Source organism: Acartia tonsa, chromosome 13 (genome assembly GCF_053477335.1).
Source record: "Acartia tonsa isolate MP-2025a chromosome 13, ASM5347733v1, whole genome shotgun sequence".
Taxonomy (NCBI): Eukaryota; Metazoa; Arthropoda; class Copepoda; order Calanoida; family Acartiidae; genus Acartia; species Acartia tonsa.
In genome coordinates this window covers 634928-650997 of record NC_137272.1, presented here as the reverse complement: position 1 = coordinate 650997, position 16070 = coordinate 634928, and the positions used below count along the sequence as shown (strand labels likewise).

The following is a 16070-nucleotide window of genomic DNA, read 5'->3' as shown; positions in this document are numbered from 1 at the left end:
TACATATAACTAGCTTATAACGACATTCAGTCATACCGACGGACCGATAAACATTTTATACAGAGTAGTTTTGCCAATATCAATTCCAAAAATACTTGGTTTGAAAAGTACTTATTTGAATGCAAATTTATGCAGATAGTTTTTTTATTGCTCAGTGTTGACGTTTAATTTTGTACAATAATAAAAATGAGGATGATTACATCTTTAATAAAAAGCTAAGCCAGGAATATAAAAGCGATCTAAGGGATAAGACAAGGGCCGATAAATTGATGTACATCCCCAATATTGGTACACAAAGTAGATTAAAATTAGTGGTTAAAACGTTTGAACACTCAACTTGATAAACCAACCCAAAATTTGTTAAGCCAACAAGTAAAAAAATATTATTATAAAACTTTGGGGACTAGTGTAATAAAAGGCCATTGTCCCCTCCTCTGGGAATAAAGCTACATAGACATCAAGTGTAACAAACGAACTGACAATTTAAGTTATATTGTAGATGCATAGCAATCAAATGAATTTTAAACATCCGTTAAAGCATTGACAGACAGATGAAAAAAGTGAGTTATTGACCAAAAAATTCGGCTTTATATCTTAAATAAAGCAAAAAAATGCGATCCCTTTTTTAACGTACCGTTTGGGTGTTGTATCAAATGCTTTGATTAGGTCTAGGTGCCCATAATTACCTTATTATAATTTTTATTTGTTAACGGTCCTTTTTAGCTGGTTTACCTCAAAATATCAGGTAAGTTGGGTTAGTTTAGGTTGTAGGAAAAGAGCTCCAATGCAGAGGGGGTCCTTTAATAGATATCATTGTTTTAATTATATATCTAGAATTGATTTTGGATCATGGAAAAAACGGAGTAGCAGGTTTTGTCGTATTTTCACAGTAGCTTTTGATAGGTTATTTTAGGTCAGGTTAAGTATATGTTAATGATTGCCCTTTAGGGTTAGATCCAAAAGCATGGGATAGTAATAGAAGAAAAGTTACTGTGAAAATACTGATCTTAATATAAATATATTTTTTTGCAGATACATAAAAATGGCTGACTGGAACGCAGGAAAAATGAGCTGGCATGAATACAACCAGATGAAACATGGCAATGGGTAAGTTTTAAACCAGGGAGGGAGGGAACATTGGGCTGTTACACTAGCAACCTATTATAATAACGTTTTTTGTTCATTGGCTTAACAACTCTGGAGACTCTTTTTGAATTGGTTTTTCATTTAGTTAAGTGTCCAAACGTTTAAACCTCTAACTGTAATCTAGGATGGTGTTAGTTTTGGTATCATCATTGGGGATGTACACCAATTTATTGGCATTGTTTCATTCCTTTAGATCCCTGGTTTTAAATATCTTCCAGTTTATATGTCTATATAAAAAAACAGCTATGTACATTGTACAGTATAATCAAATAAAACATGGCAATGGATAAACGGGTACTGACCTATCATTTTCATTTGTATTTTACTACGTTATTTTTTATAGGCATTAAAGAGCTTCACTCTTTTTATCTTACTAGCGGCTACGCCCCTAGAGGTCTCTAGGGGCACTTGAGGAGAGTCGAATTTTATAACCCAATTTTATTATTTTAGATTTTAAAAGAAAAATTTTCAAAAAAATTTAGGGGGGGATTTTTTTTTGTGGGGAGGGGGTGTCCCCCCCCTTCCATTTTTTATTTTAATTATAAAAAAAAAATTAAATTTTTTTTTTTTTTTTTTGGGGGGGGGAATTTTTTTCTAGGGGCGATTTCTCTTGGGAGGGTGGTGGTATCCTCCCCCAAAATAGTTATAAACCTTCCCGGAACCTATGAAAAGCTACCCTGTTAAGGAGAACCCGATCGGTTCAGTGGTTAGCAAGATCCTTCGGTACAAACACACAAACACACAGACAAACACACAGACATCCTGTTACTTTAGTATAATGAATAATCATACTTACATATTTTACTCTTTTTAGGCTTCACAGATCAATGTCATCATTAAATAATTCCTCCTGTTTATATAATCCAGTTCCACAAGGTAAATTAAATAATTCTTCCTGTTTATATAATCCAGTTCCACAAGGTAAATTAAATAATACCTCCTGTGTATATAATCTATTTCTACAAGGTAAATTAAATAATTCCTCCTGTTTATTTAATCCAGTTCCACAAGGTAAATTAAATAATTCCTCCTGTTTATATAATCCAGTTCCACAAGGTAAATTAAATAATTCCTCCTGTTTATATAATCCAGTTCCACAAGGTAAATTAAATAATTCCTCCTGTTTATATAATCCAGTTCCATAAGGTAAATTAAATAATTCCTCCTGTTTATATAATCCAGTTTTACAAGGTAAATTAAATAATTCCTCCTGTTTATATAATCCAGTTCCATAAGGTAAATTAAATAATTCCTTCTGTTTATATAATCCAGTTCCACAAGGTAAATTAAATAATTCCTCCTGTTTATATAATCCAGTTCCACAAGGTGAATTAAATAATTCCTTCTGTTTATATAATCCAGTTCCACAAGGTAAATTAAATAATCTCTCCTGTTTATATAATCCAGTTCCACAAGGTAAATTAAATAATCTCTCCTGTTTATATAATCCAGTTCCACAAGGTAAATTAAATAATACCTCCTGTGTATATAATCTATTTCTACAAGGTAAATTAAATAATTCCTCCTGTTTATATAATCCAGTTCCACAAGGTAAATTAAATAATTTCTCCTGTTTATATAATCCAGTTCCACAAGGTAAATTAAATAATTCCTCTTGTTTATATAATCCAGTTCCACAAGGTAAATTAAATAATTCCTCTTGTTTATATAATCCAGTTCCACAAGGTAAATTAAATAATTCCTCCTGTTTATATAATCCAGTTCCACAAGGTGAATTAAATAATTCCTCTTGTTTATATAATCCAGTTCCACAAGGTAAATTAAATAATTCCTCCTGTTTATATAATCCAGTTCCACAAGGTAAATTAAATAATTCCTCTTGTTTATATAATCCAGTTTTACAAGGTAAATTAAATAATTCCTCCTGTTTATATAATCCAGTTCCACAAGGTGAATTAAATAATCTCTCCTGTTTATATAATCCAGTTCCACAAGGTGAATTAAATAATTCCTCCTGTTTATATAATCCAGTTCCACAAGGTGAATTAAATAATTCCTCTTGTTTATATAATCCAGTTCCACAAGGTGAATTAAATAATCTCTCCTGTTTATATAATCCAGTTCCACAAGGTAAATTAAATAATTCCTCTTGTTTATATAATCCAGTTCCACAAGGTAAATTAAATAATTCCTTCTGTTTATATAATCCAGTTCCACAAGGTAAATTAAATAATTCCTTCTGTTTATATAATCCAGTTCCACAAGGTAAATTAAATAATCTCTCCTGTTTATATAATCCAGTTCCACAAGGTAAATTAAATAATTCTTCCTGTTTATATAATCCAGTTCCACAAGGTAAATTAAATAATACCTCCTGTGTATATAATCTATTTCTACAAGGTAAATTAAATAATTCCTCCTGTTTATTTAATCCAGTTCCACAAGGTAAATTAAATAATTCCTCCTGTTTATATAATCCAGTTCCACAAGGTAAATTAAATAATTCCTCTTGTTTATATAATCCAGTTCCACAAGGTGAATTAAATAATTCCTCTTGTTTATATAATCCAGTTCCACAAGGTAAATTAAATAATTCCTCTTGTTTATATAATCCAGTTCCACAAGGTAAATTAAATAATTCCTCCTGTTTATATAATCCAGTTCCACAAGGTAAATTAAATAATTCCTTCTGTTTATATAATCCAGTTCCACAAGGTGAATTAAATAATTCCTCTTGTTTATATAATCCAGTTCCACAAGGTAAATTAAATAATTCCTTCTGTTTATATAATCCAGTTCCACAAGGTGAATTAAATAATTCCTCTTGTTTATATAATCCAGTTCCACAAGGTAAATTAAATAATTCCTCTTGTTTATATAATCCAGTTCCACAAGGTGAATTAAATAATCTCTCCTGTTTATATAATCCAGTTCCACAAGGTGAATTAAATAATTCCTCCTGTTTATATAATCCAGTTCCACAAGGTAAATTAAATAATCTCTCCTGTTTATATAATCCAGTTCCACAAGGTGAATTAAATAATTCCTCCTGTTTATATAATCCAGTTCCACAAGGTGAATTAAATAATTCCTCTTGTTTATATAATCCAGTTCCACAAGGTGAATTAAATAATCTCTCCTGTTTATATAATCCAGTTCCACAAGGTAAATTAAATAATTCCTCTTGTTTATATAATCCAGTTCCACAAGGTAAATTAAATAATTCCTCTTGTTTATATAATCCAGTTCCACAAGGTGAATTAAATAATTCCTCTTGTTTATATAATCCAGTTCCACAAGGTAAATTAAATAATTCCTCTTGTTTATATAATCCAGTTCCACAAGGTAAATTAAATAATTCCTCCTGTTTATATAATCCAGTTCCACAAGGTAAATTAAATAATTCCTTCTGTTTATATAATCCAGTTCCACAAGGTGAATTAAATAATTCCTCTTGTTTATATAATCCAGTTCCACAAGGTAAATTAAATAATTCCTTCTGTTTATATAATCCAGTTCCACAAGGTGAATTAAATAATTCCTCTTGTTTATATAATCCAGTTCCACAAGGTAAATTAAATAATTCCTCTTGTTTATATAATCCAGTTCCACAAGGTGAATTAAATAATCTCTCCTGTTTATATAATCCAGTTCCACAAGGTAAATTGCAGAGCAGCTATTCAATAAGTATTATATTGGTTAATTGGTATGTTTGTTAGTTGGTCTGTTTGTTTGTTGGTATACTATAAATTAAACTGTCTACATTCTAACATTCACACTATATTTCTTTCATTTATAATTATAATTTACTAATTTCTTTCTCTCTTTTACAATTTTTCTACTTTTTTTTTGTCTAAAGCTAAAAGTTTCAAAATTTAGTGGTCCTAATGGGTTGTACTTTTTAGAGAAGGTCTTTAAATGTCTAGAGGTGGTTTTAGGCTATTTTCCTAAAATTTCTGCCTTCCTTAGAGTCTAGGGGCGAAGCAACTTGTATTATATAAAGAAAAGTTTTTTATGTCTAAAAGGATTAAGTTCTTCACTTAATGAAAGCTCTTCACAGGTCCTTTTATGGTTTTATGATATTTTCCCACTTTCTTCACTACTTCGAATATATCAGGGTTCGGAAGCCGCGCCTCAGCCGCGCATAAGCCTCAGTTTTAAACCTGCTTGTGAGCAGAAAAAGAAATTTTTGAAAGAAGGATTGTCTACTAAAGAGACAGTTTTATACATCCAGCTAAATTTTATAGTGATAAAATGACAATTTCACTGAGGCTTACACGCGGCTTACGCGCGGCTTCCGATCCCTGGAATATATAATCCTAGGTGCTAGGACCGCAACCATTAGTTTGATATTAAATTAGAAATTATTTTATTCCTTCACTTATTATTTATTTTCTAAATGCTCAAAAATATAGGATTTTTATGTATTTTTCTGGTAGTTAGTTTATGAATTACATGGTGATAAAATGTATTTAAATTTAGGCTCTTATCCATCAAATAACTGGGTGACAACAAACCAAATGGTTTACAGAGCTGAACCAGTCATCCAAAGAGCTAGGTTAGTTAATATTTCAAATTTTCTCAAATATTCCAGCTTTTAGTTGAAGTGCTGGAAAGTGTCATGTGTGACGTCTTTAAAAAAGTCTATTAATTATCTCTTTTTCCCACTTCTCCTATCATCCCTCCCTTCCATACGTATTTTTATGACGTCAAACATGACACTTACCAGCGCTTCATTTAGAATATACCATAAAAACAACAAACTTAAATGTTATGTGATTTTTTTTCTAAATTCTAAAAGTGTCCCAAACCTAAACAATTTAAATTAAAACATAGTTGATTTAAAACTAATTAAAAAAATTAGATTTTGATTTTCATAAAAAAATCTAGGAAAATTGCACTTTTCAAAAACTTTATGAACATGTACATTGTGAAGTCACATAAACATAGATAAAAATTAATTTAAGGGAAATGCGAGGGGACAAAGAGCGATGCTTTGCACCTAGATTTTACTGAAATAAACAAAAGTAATTACATACAATACATATAATATAATTATGTACACCATATAGGACATGCACATCTATTGTATAGATAATTTACAACATAATCCTTAAAATGAAGCCATTTCTGAGTTTGTATCCTTTACTTACTATTAGTTTTTAGCACAATGGTGTTCAAATTTTTTTTTATAACTACGTTATCTCATTTGTAAGCTTAAAACTTTGGGTTCTTTTATTTATTTTGATTGATACATAAAATTATAAAGCTCAATTTTTTAACCAATAACTTTTATCTACAGAAGGGGCAATTTTATTTATTATCATTAGTACATTTTTAAATCTTTGTTTTACTCTTCTTTTATAAAACATTGAGTGTCAAATAATTATTACAACTCAAAAATAGCGTTTTTTTAAAGAGTTATGCTGCTTATATTTTTAAAAACATAACCATATTTTACATTATATAATACAGGAGATATCAAAATCAATTTATAAACTACGAATTTTCAAGACACTCTGTTTATTATTGTATTTATAGATTCATAAGAATAATATTATTTTCTTAAGTAAGTATGAAATTTTGTACTAGGTACTATAGGTAATGTTTTTAGATCAACTGAAAATTGATTACCCATTTTTTCCCTAATTTGCGAAATTGTACAACTGAAAACCCAACTAAAAAAGCTATTTTCAGCTACTCCGGTCAAAGGGGAAAGCAATATAATGTATGAATGATTTACACATTATACAATCAAAATTTTGATTTTTTAAATTTAGATTTTTTTGAAGTTTAAAGCTTATTTAGCTAGTAGTAAATATTGAGATAGGATGAGGGTAATACGTACAAAACCGGAAGCTAAAGTTCAGCTGACCTGTTTTTTATATCAATTCTGTTTTTAATATATTTATATGGGCGTCATTGTAATATTATGTTTTGTATTATGCTTAACAGTATTTACGTATAATATAGAGTTATTTTTATATCTTTCAAAACATAGTAATTTTTAAAAAACGAAGCTTTTCTATAATTAGGGTGTGTCTATCCGAAACGGATGGCATTTTCGTTAATTTAGAATTGTCCTATCGATTTTAAAATTTGCATGATGATTCCTGTAGTAGTTAGGTATGATTTAGAAAGCGTAGCAACTCTATAATCGTTACCAGAATGTCAGTACCTTTATTTTAAACATGTTGATTTTTATTATTTTTAACAACATATGTTATAATGTTATAAGCGAAGCATATCTATAACCAAGTCTAAAAATTTAAGTATGTCCTTAAACATTATCCTGTATTTAAGCAGTTTAACAACAATTTTACTTACAATTTTGTGTCAACTTTTATACATTTATGTTCTGATTTCTGTGTTAATTTTCGTTTGTTCTACTGTTTCGTATGTTCACTTTTATGGATGTTGTCATCCTTGTTTTAGTAAAATTATTAGTAAACATAAATATTTTAAAGAAAGTTTTTTACTTTGATTTTTAAAGTTACACAAAACATAAGAATCATAGTGATATGGATTTAAGCTTCGGACATGCCGAAGTTCTTTGATTCCAATTGTTGAGAAGCTTTGCTTCAAACCCAATAAAAGTTAATTTTTATTGAATTTTGATTGGTTACTTCATTGAGTTAAGTGTCCATCATTATCGAGGTGCAATTTATCGGTCAATGTCTTATCCCTTTAGATCCCTGGTAACCAACTATTCACTATTGTGCCCGTATTCTTTATACTTTATCATTGCATAAAAAAAAACTTTTTGTGGTGACCTTTATACATTAAAAAGTTCTGGTAATAACCGGAACTAGGTGCCAATTATTATTTGTAAATACATTTATTATCAAACAATTACTATTTATCATGGTCTATTGTCCATTATGAATTTTGAGTCCAATTCTCAATAATAAAAAATTCTTGAAAATAACAAAATAGCGTATTTATTTTACAGTATCAATTCATTTAAGTTAAAGGTAATTCGGGTCCTGTGAAGGAAACGAAGTTGTGGGTTTCTTTATATTTTCACAGTAGCTTTTCCCCTATTTCTAGCCCCTGCGGGGCCAATTTCCTAAACCTGCGGGGCAATTACCTAACCTAACATAAAATAACCTTTCAAAAGCTACAGTGAAAATACGACGAAACCAGCAACTTCGTTTCCTTCACATGACCTGGTAATTCTCTAAAAATCTGTAAGCGTTTTTAAAGTCATAAATAATTTTTTTTTATATTTTCAAATATTTCAAGTTGCCTGCGATAAAGGGTTTCAACACTACCCATAAAATTGTCATTGGGAAAGCCTGTCTTTTCATATTTTACTCCCTAATGGTTTCACACACTCCTTTTAAAAAAATTTCTGAAATCTTTGTTTTTAAAGAAATCGACCTTTGTTCAAAATGGACAGCCATAAAATGAATAATATGAATTCCACTGAGAAAAGTCTACATTCTTTAGAAAGGTCAATAATAAAAGTAATATTTCTAAAAGTATATTTAAGTTTTCAATAGTACATTAACAGTTATATACAGAAGAGGTGATTTGGTGAATCATCATTTCGGATGTACATTAATTTATCGGCTATTATCTTATCCCTGTATTTATTTACTTGGGTATACTTGTGGAGAATATCTTCAGTGTCCTCTGTGTAAGGCTCTGGCGAAGATTTCAGTTTCTTGTAAGGTCTGCTCTATCGTTCATCCACTGTTTAAGACTCTTTTTAAACTTTAACCAATAAAATTTACTCTGAAGAATTATTGAAAATGCAATTATATTAAAATAAAACAGGCAACATTTTAGAATATTTTGTGCTTTCCCACAAAGTGCCTTGTGGTTACAGAACACCCCCCCCCCCCACTTCAATTATTTCTTTTGGCCATTTTTACAAGATCTGACTGTCATCAGAAAAGATTTCTAGAAATAGAATTTTTAAAAATTTGCTTTTCTAAAATGATCTATTACTTACCCAGGGATCTATAGGCCAATGATGATACAAAAAATTACCCCTTCTGTACATTAAAATTAGTGATTTAAAAGTTTGAACACTCAACATAATGAATCAACAAATAAAATTCACTCAAGTAAAACGAATAAGAAAACGTTATTATAAAACTTTGAGGACTAGTGTAATTAACAGCTCATGCATTGTCCCCTTTCTCTCTTATTACTTACCATTCTAGAGCTGTTCAATTTGAAATGTTGTTTCTTTTTTTGCCAATGTATTTCCGGCTTGTGCAAAAATTAAACTGCAATTCAATTCTTCAGAAATATCATCTTGCACTTTTTTGTTCAAGGACAAGAGTTCCAATTTTCTGGATGACTCACCTCCTGCAGGGATCTAAAGGGATAAGACATTGGCCGATAAATTGATGTACATTCCCAATGATGATACTCAAAATAACACCTTCTGTACATTAAATTTAGTTGTTGAAACGTTTGAACACTTAACTTAATGAATTAACCAATCAAAACTAAGTAAAGTCCTTAAAGTTGTTAAGCCAATGAATAAGAAAATGTTATTATAAAACTTTGGAGAATAGTTTAATAAACAGCCCATTGTCTCTCTGTGCACCTCCTGCCAAAAAGTATTTGATTGAGATATGGTATTTTGATATAACTTTAACCTTTATAAAATTATTTTTTTTGGCTGTAACTTTCAAATACATAACTTCAATTGCCTTAAACAGCTAAATTTTCTGAAAGAATATTCTGAGTTTTAAAATATCATTCATGATTTAATCATGTTTTTGCATAGCTAAAATTCTGAAATATCTGATTTTGTGAAAAATAATTCTTGTTGTTCATTCATTTCCTTTTTATTTCAATGATATTCAAATTTTTCCCTAAATTTTTCTTTAAAAAGTTCATAGATTATGGATCATCAATGAAGTGTTATTTCATAAAACTAAAAAAAATTTTGCTCTTGGTAGGATATGTTAAAGGGAAAAACAATTATTTATCAATAATATTTACAGAATATTTTACCAAAAAATGGTTAAAATAATTTTTCCTCTACTGTTCTATAATAACTATGGCTTTTATGACAAAATGTTTTTAAAATTCAGTTAGGATATTGTTTCTTTTTTGGATGCGAAAAATTTTTCTTCTTATCCCTTTTTTTATTTGCAGCCCTTTATTTTCAAGTTGAATGCATGAATTTATATGCATTTATTAAAATTTTAAATTCAATATCACTCTGCCCTAAATTTCTGTTTCTAGTCTTTTTGGCAAATATTATACCATTATTAAAAAAACACATTAAATAATCTATATATATATATATACATTTTTTTATGAGAACTTTTTTGAAAGCAATTACACCCCACTTATAGATATCAGAATTTAATGATTAATGGCTCATTATCTTCGTTTTTTATAACCATTAATAGAAAAGCAAAAGAATATTTAAATTTTTATATAAAAAGTACAGTAAAGTCAAAAATTCAAAACTTAGGTGTCAACATCTAAAAATGGTTTTAGTGCATTTTTCTTATGCTCAAATCTTCTACCCTTTGCAAGAATAGAGGGAGTACTTTGGGGGGCCAGTACTCCCTCCCTGGTTAAGATATGGCCTTCAAACTTTAAAATGTTCTAGTACATGTCACCAATAGTATCTGTATAAATTTTTAGCTCTGTATCTAAACTTTCAATCGTTTTGCAGCCATTCTTGCAATGGGTAGGAGATTTGATCATAAGAAAAATGCGCTAAAACCTTTTTTACATGTTGTCACCTAAGTTTTGAATTTTTGAATTTACTGTACTTTTTAAATAAAAACTGAAATATTTTTTTTTTGTTTTTCTATTAATGGTTATAAAAACGAAGAGAATAAGCCATTAATCAATAAATTCTAACAACTCCAAGTGGGGTAAAATTGCTTTCAAAAAAGTTTCCATAAAAAAACACACTTTATTTTTAATTAGTTTATTTAAAATTAATGTACAATATTTATCTATAAAATTATGTGATAAATTTTGCCATTTATACAAGACATTATAGTTTTAATTAATTTTATTATTTACTGTTTAGAAATATATTTTATTTTCCCCAAAAAAATTAGTATAGTTATTTTGCATGGTTTTTGAGTTTATGTTTTGCAGGTCTATGGCAAGTTTGTTTTCAGACCTACAACATCAAATGAGACTAAAAGAAATTGATGAAAAAAATAGAAGACTTTATTAAATATGAAAACAGAATTATGATAGGGATAAAGAATCTTAAACAATTTATTTAGATATTAATTAAAACCACTTTGTATATACACTGCGAATTTTAAAAGAAAAAAAGTTGACCCTGAAAATTTCACCTTAAAGTGATACTTTTCTAATAGTTTATAGTCCACTAACTCATAAGCAGTAAGAATTTAAATCCATTAAGTCCCTTCTAACGAGATATTGGCAACTTATTGCACACATTTTTGCAAACGGCAATTATTTCCTTTATTTGAAGTTTTGGATAATAACATTTTCATAAAAGTTTTCAGTAATAATCATTTAAGATCCATTGTTGAGAAAAAATAACTGAAAAAATGTGTTTCCATGCAAAATAAGCTTAAAATCTAATGATTTTAAATATTTGCGATTTAATGGTAAAAAAGAATATTTTTTTCTTTTTGATAGCCTGAATATGTTTAATTTTGTTTTTTATATAATCTATTCTTTGAATAGACATGCATATTCTTGCAGATTTTTAAAAAAATTTAAAAAATCAAAAATCGAAATTAATCAAAATTTATCTAGAGCCTTTGAAAAATACTTTTGATATTTTTAACCTATATAATCAATAAAATCAATGAAAAATAAAAAAGTTTTATAAAACAAACTTTTGGAAAAGGTTTAAGATAACTTCATAAAATTAGCATTTAAGTAGGATATTTTTCTTGTCTATTTTAAAAATGCAAATTAAACATAGTTAACGAATATTTAATTAGCAAGAATAGTAATAGAATATTTCAATAACTACTTAAACCTTTTTGTGGCTATGTTATTTATTTAAACAGAAAATCTATTTTGTCAGAATTATAAAAATAATGAAATATTTTCAAACAAGCTTGCAAAATAAACGTAATTTTATCAAACTTCCTCACAGTTTTTAGAAGATATTGTTGTAAAATATTAAATATTAAAATAAAATCTTTAATTTACAATGTTTAAAACACCTAAAAGTAAATTCTAAGCAAAATTAGATTTATTCTCTAGATTTAGAGTAGCTGCGCTTCTTAAAAAAACATCTAGTATTGAAACCTACAGCTGATCAAAAATCAATAGTCATAAATTGGTGGTTTACAGATATCTAAACATATATATAGTGTATAATGAAAGAGGAGTTTTTTCAAATAATGTATTGTATCCAAATTGTTTTGAAAAAAAAAGCTGTTTGGTTTTAGATTCTTTATTCCTATCTTTAAAACAAATAACAAATAGATTTTTAAAATAATTTACAAATACATTATATATAATATTAAATTAATAATATCTGAAATAAAAAATTTTTCTTCTGATTTTTAATATTGTTTATTAGAATTTTGAATTATTTTTTCTTTATACTTATTTTTTATGTTTACTAATTTTCAAGGTATTTGGATATTTTCAAAATCATAACAATATGGGAAGTTTCATGACATTAATCTCACAAAATTTTATAATCCTAGAAATATATTGTAATAATAATTCATGTTGACAAACCATTGGAAATTGAAACGCTTTATCACAGTAACTGTTTTGAAATGTTCACAAATAATACATTTAGTGAGGTCATTAAACCATTTCTTCTTTTACTCTAAATCTTTTCTTTTGATAAAAAAAAAAACTATTAATCAACTCAATCTGCAATAAATTTCAGTAAACATTGCGATGAAACAACTTTCTTGGAAGTACCCTTGTCAAATGAGTTTTTTGCATGGTGTTTGAGTTTATTTTTTACAGGTCCATGGCTGATATGTTTAGAGAGTTAGAAATCAAAATGAAATACCCAACAATTGATGAAAAGTTTCCAAAATATTAAGTTGTAATAGACTTTATAACACAATAGACAATTTAGCAAATAAAATTAGAAAATTGAAAATTAAAATTATCACAATATTTTTATCATAATCTTATAAATATAATAATAACTTTATACTTTTAAAATCTCTGTAACAATACCTTTTTTTAATATACACTTTGAGTATTTCTTCTTTCACTCTAAATCTTTTCTTTTGGTTTCACTGTATTATATATAGAATCAACTAAATCTGCAATAGATTAAGGTAATTATTGCGATGAAACACCTTTTATAGAAATGCCCTTATCAAAGGAGTTTTTTTTTGCATGGTGTTTGAGCTTATTTTTTGTAGGTCCATGGCTGATATGTTTAGAGAGTTAGAATACAAAATGAAATGGCAAGCAATTGATGAAAAGTTTCCAAAAAATTAGATTGTACAATTCACAATAGACAATTTAGCAATTGAAATCAGCAAACCTAATACCATTTTCAAAAATTTTCTCCATAAGTTTTTTTTCTTCCAATTTTGTTTACATAAAGGTTTGTTTACTGTATTTAGGTCTATGGCAGACATGTATCGAGAGCTTGAATCAAAAATGAGGCTTGAACAGAATATGCTTAAATATCAACATTAAGCTTTGTATTAGGCTTTTAATATACTTTCATTTAGATATGAAGGTTAATTTTTTAACCTTAATTTATTCTGTCATTTAAAGCTGTCATTATGTAAGGGGTGGGGACTTTCTTATTCTCATTCTTAAATTTCACAATTTGTTGATTCTAATCTAAATTTTCATATCCAACAATTTTAATCTAAATTATTCCTTATTTAATCTAAGTTAGTGGTAATATTTATATGCAATAAGAACAGATAAACTAAAGATAAATAAATGTAATATTAAAATAATATACATGTAATCATCATATTGATTCTTCCATGTGTATAAAAAAAAACCGGCTTTAAGATAATATTGAAATATAATATATGTTTTAGTTGATTTTTTAGATTGTGTTTTCATTTATATTATGTATTTTAATGTTTTATTTACATAGACCAATAAATCATATAACAGATTTTTTGTTTCATTTTTGCTTCAGCCATTTTTCATTTGATGTGATTTTTTGATATATTATATGATATTATTATTCAAAAATAATGCAAACCAAATCAAACAAGGATAATAACATCTTGGGGCAGTGAAGACAAAAATTCATAAGTTTGAATATCTTAGTAATTAAAATAGATTTTTTTAAATATCTGCAACTGACAACATGAGTGTATTACTGACTAACTAAATAACCAGTTCTTAAGAAAAAATCATAAAAAAAATGTTCAGTACACTGTAAAAGTGCTCAAACTAGTGCAGAATATTGTTTAGGTCTTTGGCTGACTATAAAGCTGACCTCTACTGGAAAAAAAGACAAGAAGAAATATTAAACAGAAAAAATTATGATTAAGTAATTATATGAGCATGGAAATATTGTACTACCATAAATACCTTTTTTTGACATATAACCATGAGTAAATATAGAATTTGTTAAATAGAAAATATCATTAGCATTAACCCTTAACGGTCGGGGGGGGGGCGTTGAACGCCCCCCCCTCCGGTTTTTTCTATCTCATTTTCTGTGTGTGAAAGATAAAGAGCCCAAACTGCTTGACTTTTTAAGTTTGGGTATGACACATAACTGAGAGTTTGAATTTTTTGAATATCTCCATCCTGGCGGGCACAGGATGCCAGCAAACCTGGCAGGGTCATCCAGGTAAAGATCAAAACTTAAACTTGACTTAAACAAAGCATTTTATCTTACCAAAATACTAAAATATCCTCTAATAGTACATCCTCATATTAAATACAGGTGTTCAAGTCAATTTTAGGTTCCAGGTATGATCCTGCAGGTCCTGATCCTCCAGGTCTCCAGAAATCTTTAAAAGGCTCCTGTGGCCGCAATTTTTGACTTAGAGACTTCTAATTTTAAACTTAAGCTTTTCTTACATGTCTACATAATGTATTAAAATTTCATAAAGATCCGCCGCCGTTTTCCCGCCGACCGCCGACTGCGGCGGCTGGCAGCTGACAAGTACAGCTGCGGCCGCTGAAATTTATGTTTTGATATTTCAAACATAAAATTTACATAAAAATAAACATTTTCTGCAAAAAAAATTTCTTCTAGCTTCAAAAATAAAAAAATTACAGCCGTTTGAAATTTTTAAGTAAAAAAGGACCTAAAAACAAAGGTTGTTAAATAAAAGGGTGAAGGAAGCGAAAATTGACCTTGACTTACTTAAGGTCGAAAATTCATCATAACACAGGGGACTTGCACAAAAAATTTTAGCCCTCTAGCTCTAATAGGAACTGAGATAATAGGGGGGGGCGTTGAACGCCCCCCCCCCCGACTGATTAAGGTGCGGCAAGGGGCCCGACTGTAAAGGGTTAAGGTTAACAGTACTATATTAGCTTAATGTTGCATGGTATAATATTAAAATGGAATTATTTTAAAAATATTGCTTGGATTTTTAAAAACTAGTAGAAATCACATTATTACTTAAAGATAAAATATCTATCTATTTTTTTTTTCTTAAAATTGTTATTCCTTTAGGGTTTTTATATCATATTAAAAAGGAGAAAATAATATTTTATTAATAAAATTTATTTTTTAATAAAAATTTATTATGGAATTATTCTGCTGTAAAGGTTGAATAATAAAGTAAATGTCCATTTTCTACTCAAGAAGCAAAGTTTTGGCAAATGCAAAGACAGGTTATGACGGGTTCATTAGGCAAGAGTGTTAAAGTGTAAAAAATTCAGTGATGGCATTCTTTCTCATAAAATTATCTAACATTATTTTCTCATTATGTAAGTATTTACTTGCTTAAGTTTAAGTTTCTGTTGTTTAAGGATAATTCCTTGTCTAATACAGTACAAAAGCTTTTCAAACCGGGTTGATTAAACATAAACATTAAGTAAGTTATCACAAATTTAAGTTT

General features: G+C 28.3%; 1 long non-coding RNA gene across 8 annotated transcripts; it reads left to right on the top strand.

The window, feature by feature from the left end:
- The first annotated feature begins 1029 nt into the window (after nucleotides 1–1029).
- On the top strand, nucleotides 1030–14640 carry LOC145304004 (uncharacterized). 8 transcript variants are annotated; one of them, XR_013873943.1, is made up of 5 exons: nucleotides 1030–1107; nucleotides 1961–2022; nucleotides 5590–5665; nucleotides 6075–6134; nucleotides 13641–14150. It is a non-coding gene; the product is annotated as an uncharacterized LOC145304004 (long non-coding RNA). The 8 variants fall into 8 exon arrangements; XR_013873945.1 differs by lacking the exon at nucleotides 13641–14150 and adding an exon at nucleotides 13434–13553; XR_013873944.1 differs by lacking the exon at nucleotides 13641–14150 and adding an exon at nucleotides 13024–13139.
- The last annotated feature ends 1430 nt before the right edge of the window (nucleotides 14641–16070 follow it).